Genomic DNA, 6,049 nt, shown 5'->3' with positions numbered 1-6,049 from the left:
CCTGACATTCAGGGTTTCCTCCTAATCTCCCAAGTCTCATTTGGCACCATCAGCGGCAGGCAGCTGAACGAAAGGCTCTCACACTGCTGACTGATAGACTTCTGATATTGTCCTGCGTCTCGCTTACTAATTATGCCCAAGCTGCTCATCATCCAAGATACTGTTTACGCTAGGAATTTTTCGACTGTGCGTCTCAGGGGCAATTTGCTTGTAGTGGGGAGCTGGGAATTCTCTGAAGCCTACTTTTTAACAAACAAACAAGCAAACATACATACATACATACAAGCCTTTGCTGTTCTTCCACGCTGCAATCAAACACCAAAAGCTGTTTTATAAACCAGGTCAGCTTGCTTGTTCATTTAGTCCATGTCTGCGGACTTTGACTGGCAGTTGCTCCCTGGGGTCTCTCAGAAAGAGAGTAGGGCTCTTCACATCACCTGCTGCCAGGTTCTTTCTAACTACAGGTACCCGAGACTGAACGTAGGAATCTAGAGTATACAAAGCACAGGCTCTGCTGCATGGTCATACTGTGTTTACATTAACACCCCCCCCCCCATTCTTTGACTGCAACAACTTATGCTCCAAAAAGCCGTTGTAAAGAAAAACCATTAGGGTCACATTCTGAGTGCTCTCACATAACTGTAAACATTCATAAAAGGTAAAGGGACCCCTGACCATTAGGTCTAGTCGTGGCTGACTCTGGGGTTGCGGCGCTCATCTCGCTTTATTGGCTGAGGGAGCCGGAGTACAGCTTCCGGGTCATGTGGCCAGCATGACTAAGTTTCTGGCGAACCAGAGCAGTGCAGGGAAACGCCGTTTACCTTCCCGCCAGAGCAGTACCTATTTATCTACTTGCACTTTGACGTGCTTTCGAACTGCTAGGTTGGCAGGAGCAGGGACCAAGCAATGGGAGCTCACCCCGTCGTGGGGATTCAAACCGCCGACCTTCTAATTTGCAATTCCTAGGCTCTGTGGTTTAACCCACAGTGCCACCCGCGTCCCTTTTGTAAACAGGCATGGCTTCCCTCAAAGGATCCTGGGAAATGTGCTTGGTTAAGGGCGCTGATGACCTCACCTAGCTGCAACTTCCAGCCCCCTGAACAAACCACAGTTCCCAGGATTCCCCATGACTTTGAAAGTGGTATAATAAGAGTGCCTTAAATGTACATCTTGCGGGTGAGTTAAGTCTGGGGAGAAAGGGGGCCTGGGAATTCTGGGATAGCTTCATCGGTAGAGCATGAGACTCTCAATCACAGGGTCTTGGGTTCGAGCCTCACGTTAGGCAAAAGACGACCCCCACCAAAAGACCACCGTTTATACGGCAGCACTTTGGAGTGTTTAAGAAGCATCACACACATTATCACTCAGTCACAGTGGCCACTGTTATTGAAGCGTTGGAGGCAAGACACCTGGGCCGGCCGCTGCTTCTCTGTCTATAACGGGGGCACATGCTTAGTTTCATGGGCACAGCTGATGATGGCTCCCGAGTGTCAAGTCCATACTTGAAATGCGCAGCAGAGGAGAAGCCCATTCCCTCTCTCCAGGCTGAATTACTTTTCTTGCTGCAAAGATAAGTGCACTTGCTTGAGACTCTCACGTATATGTGCTGGATTCAGGGCCGGATTAAGACCTTTAGAGGCCCTAAGCACTTAAAAGATTTTGGTGGCACCCTCCCCATATATATCTAATTCAAAATGTAAACAATAATAAACCTAAAATAACATAATAGCACTATTATGTCCATGACAGTCACTTTTTACATGATTCCTTAGAATCGGTCATAAATAGAATGAAACTCTAGGGTGATTCCCTTATTGGTTATCACAAACAACATAGCATTTGGTATCCAAATCAATGACGAGACGAGTTCATAGTGATGCACATATGATTTCAACACAAGTTGACACATTGATTGCCTCCCAAATCCATGTGGCTAACATTTCGTTGCCCCTAAATGCCTCCAAAAGAAAAGTTCTCTCCTCCTAAATTCTTGCCAAGGTCTTTTAAAAAAACCCAAATCTGAAGACCCCCCCCCCAGCAACACTGTATGGAGAACTGCTTCACGTTATTTCAGTGGACAACTGAATGAGATAGCCGATATGATAAATATTAGAACGATCATGCGAGTGGTAACTCAGTGAGCCAAGTTACCAGATTCTAACTTGGCTGTATTCCCAAGATTAATGTAGATCATAAATCTCTATTTTACCTATTTCACATTATATTATTATTATTATTATTAATTTTGTGTTTGTGTGTGTGTGTGTGTGTAATTTTTCCATTTATTGTAGGAGCCTTTTTTGAACATGGTTCAGCTGCACCATATGGTCCATGGTAAATCCAGCCATGGGAATTTTCTCTGCTGCCCCCTTCCCTTGATTCCCTAAGCGTGTGCTCATTTTGCTTAATGGTTAATCCAGCCCCGATTCAGGACTCTCTTTGGTGGAGAGATGTGATATTGCTTTTCTTGGCCCCCACCCAGTGTTTAGTGAGAAGGTTTCTGCCTGCATAGATCAGATAGTCCTGTCTGGCTGAAACCCTAGGAGCACAGGTATAGTCATGTGCAATGGGAAAAGCTTTGCAATAGCACTTAGAAACGTGGGTACTGCAGCAAAGTGTTGCAGCACTGCGTGTTCCTGTGCTTGCTTTTAGCAGGTCAGCCTCACCTTTCTCCAGGAGAGTCCATCCCATTCCCCAGCCCTCAACAGGCATTCAGGGGTTAGTGTTCAGACTTTATTAGGTCATTTTTGGGTGCCCACCCCCCAAGGCCTTCTGCGAAAGTGTCTATTGTACGTCTTTAAAACTTGGGGTTCTCCAAAGCCCGCCTCTTGCACTGTCATTTTGCCTACATAAAAACGGCACTTGGATAATGAGTTTGCTATTAGAAAAAGATATTTCCTTTGCCCGGATCATGAAAGGAGCCAACCCTTTGTTTAATTCATGAAATGAACAATACGCTGTTAAAACAACATGCCCCTTTGTGAAGTAGGCATTTAATCACGACTGCAAGTCTCTTTCTTAAATTTAGGCTAGGGTGGCGTTGCCAATTTGATAAACTAGGCAGAGTTTGCCGAAATGCTACAGGTAGAGGCAATTCATGAACCAATGTTCTTGTTTCATGAATAATGTAAAGAATGTATTTAATTCAGACATCAGTGTCTTTAATTCAGACATACGGCAGTTTCTGACATTATGAATCCAACGATGTTTTATGCTTGTGTCTTGAAGCTTATTTCCAGGGACGAGTGACAACACTCCCCCCACCCCACCCCGACCCACAGTTCTGCTTGTCTCGTTGAAATATTTTTGGCTGCCCTTAATATTCCTCAGATATTTGAATTCTGCTTTAGGCGAAATCTGACGGCAACCCAGCAATACGCAGAAACCTTCTAAAAGGGTATTTAGTTCTGTTAAGTTATTTTTGGTTTCCCTTGAAAGTCCTCCGAAGTTCTGTCTGAGACCCTCCCTCACTCCCAACCGGCTTCAAAACGCTCTTTAAGTAGAGACTCTATTAATACTCAGCCTCAGGGATGGGAACCAAGCGCAGCGTTTTTTCATCAGCACTCTTCCGGGGGTCCGCATGACAGTACTGGGCAGGGCCAGAGGCAAGAGTGGATGGAACAATGGATGTGATTCTGACCTCTGTCCAACAGACTCCATTGCAGCCAGGCCGAAGATAGGACTGGTCCACACCTCTGTTTTCCCTGCTGCCACTTCCCCCCGGGGAAACCCACTCTCTATTGCTGGAATGGCACAAAAAACCATCGGGTTTTCTATGGATTTCCATTGGTTCCGATTCAGCAGTAAAGAACCCTTTGCAAATGCAAAACTGCTCGAGCCTATGGCTAGAATTCGTGCAACAAGTGGGTGCTGGCAAACTCAGGAGAATCTGGAGGTTTGCAGGACTACCCCCCAAAAAATGTTGTTTTTCATTTTGGGGTGGCGGCATGGGGAACACACTCACCAATAGTTCAACAGCATGGAATGCTAAGAGACTGAATAAAACCCTCCACTGTTGTGCAGATGGGAGAGGGGGACTAAATAGAGCAGCTGAAAGGAGGAGGACAGAAGCACACACATACAAACCACTGTCTGGATAGGTCACTTCCTGGTTCACACTGAGAAGCTATTTTAAAACGCCCCCAGGGGCAGAAGTGAGAGCTGCTGGTAGAAATCAATGGAGGAATGCAAGATTTCCATCTTGCTGAGTCTGGGCACTGTCATATGCACACTTACCAGGCCACCTCCCCCAACTTCCCCATCCTGAAGTAGCAGCAAAAGAAAGCGTTTGCACTCTGTCTAATTCAGATCCTATTCAGTACGAGGTAAAAGGTAAAGGTAAAGGTACCCTTGACCGTTAGGTCCAGTCGCGGACGACTCTGGGGTTGTGGCGCTCATCTCGCTCTATAGGTCGAGGGAGCCGGCGTTTGTCCACATACAGCTTCCGGGTCATGTGGCCAGCATGACTAAGCTGCTTCTGGCCAACCAGAGCAGCGCACGGAAATGCCATTTACCTTCCCGCCGGAGCAGTACCTATTTATCTACTTGCACTGGCATGTTTTCGAATGGCTAGGTTGGCAGGAGCTGGGACCGAGCAACGGCACATTGAATTCAGCAGGTTATACATTGAATGGGTCACAGCAACCCTGCGGTGTTTTGTTTTGTTTTTTAATTAAAACTTAATTCCCCTCCCCAACAAAAATACTTGGCATAGATATGATGACATCAAATATCGTAAACTCTCACAGCTGAGAAAGACTACACAATGCAATTAAAAACTTAACTCCCCCCCCCCCCAAATACTTGGCATAGATATAATGATATCCAATTTTGTAAACTCTCACAGCTGAGACAGACTGCACAATGCAAGGTAAAATAAAGCAGGCATAGGTTATGTTATTATCAAACCCGTGATCAGAAATGCTTCGTAACTGGGTCTTGCAAAATCGGGGCAACGCAAAAACTGGGAAGAGGAAAAGCAACAGAGTGGCTGGAAATCTGAAGGTTTAATTCCGAAGGCTGCAGCTAAAGGGTTGGCATCACAGGGGTAGTTTTATATGAAAGTCTACCTCTCTGCAAGGAAACACAGAGTTACAAAGGGGTAAAGGCAACGGAGGAACGGGAACAAAGTTGATTCCGAACACTGCCACTTACTTTTTAAGCAGATCTATGGCAGATGTTTATCATTAGGCTACATTGTACATCGACGCCACGATCATCAGAATGCGGAATGCATAGCTGGGAAGGAAGGAAATTATTTCCCATCATGACTAATAGCACAATTCTCCTGGTGACATTTCATGATTCCCAACCCCCCAGCACAAACGGCACATTGCTTTATTGCTCCATAATTGATTAGCCATCCTTTAATCATGATAGTCAAGTTCCCATTACTTCATTATCAAAATTAATATTTCATTCACATTAATTTGCTTTGGGGCAAAGTTGTCCTTAGCCTTAGGAGACCTCGGCTAAAAATCGAGGCTTGCTGTATGGAGCCCTGGATTCAAATTCCTACTCATGCAAATGAGAACTATCAGTGCTGCTTCCAAGTTTTGGGGGGTGGGGAGGAGATTCTGTAGGTCCCCTTTCTACTTGCTGCTGCTCATTCACTTGCCCTCCGAGGGAACATGGCTCAGAGCCAGGGGATTGGTGGAGGGACAATGATGAGTGGTCAGAGGGAGAAGAGGGAGCAGATGGGAAGGAGGAGGTGTCAGAAGCTGAAGAGGGAACAGGGCTTAGTGAGCAGGAAGAGGGTGTGGCAGAGAGCAGTCCAGACTCAGCAGCAGAGGGGGCCAAGAGGCAGAGATCAGGCAGGCTACTGAAGAAGCCAGGGAGTTTCCTGCTCCTGCTGCAACCAGTTCCCCTCCCCACTGGCCTTTCAGGACCAGAAGAGGCATGAAGAGGGCGGACCATAGACAGACACGTTGACAGAGTCTCAAATTGCTTGGGAAAGACTTGGGGGCTTAGGCAACTGTGGGAAGATGGGGACTTTCAGTCCTCACAACTGCCCCATTGGGGCAAGATCTACCAGGAAGAATTGCTGTGC

The sequence above is a fragment of the Podarcis bocagei genome (genome assembly GCF_964188305.1).
Source record: "Podarcis bocagei genome assembly, chromosome: 1".
Classification (NCBI taxonomy): domain Eukaryota; kingdom Metazoa; phylum Chordata; class Lepidosauria; order Squamata; family Lacertidae; genus Podarcis; species Podarcis bocagei.
Note: the sequence above shows the minus strand (reverse complement) of the source record.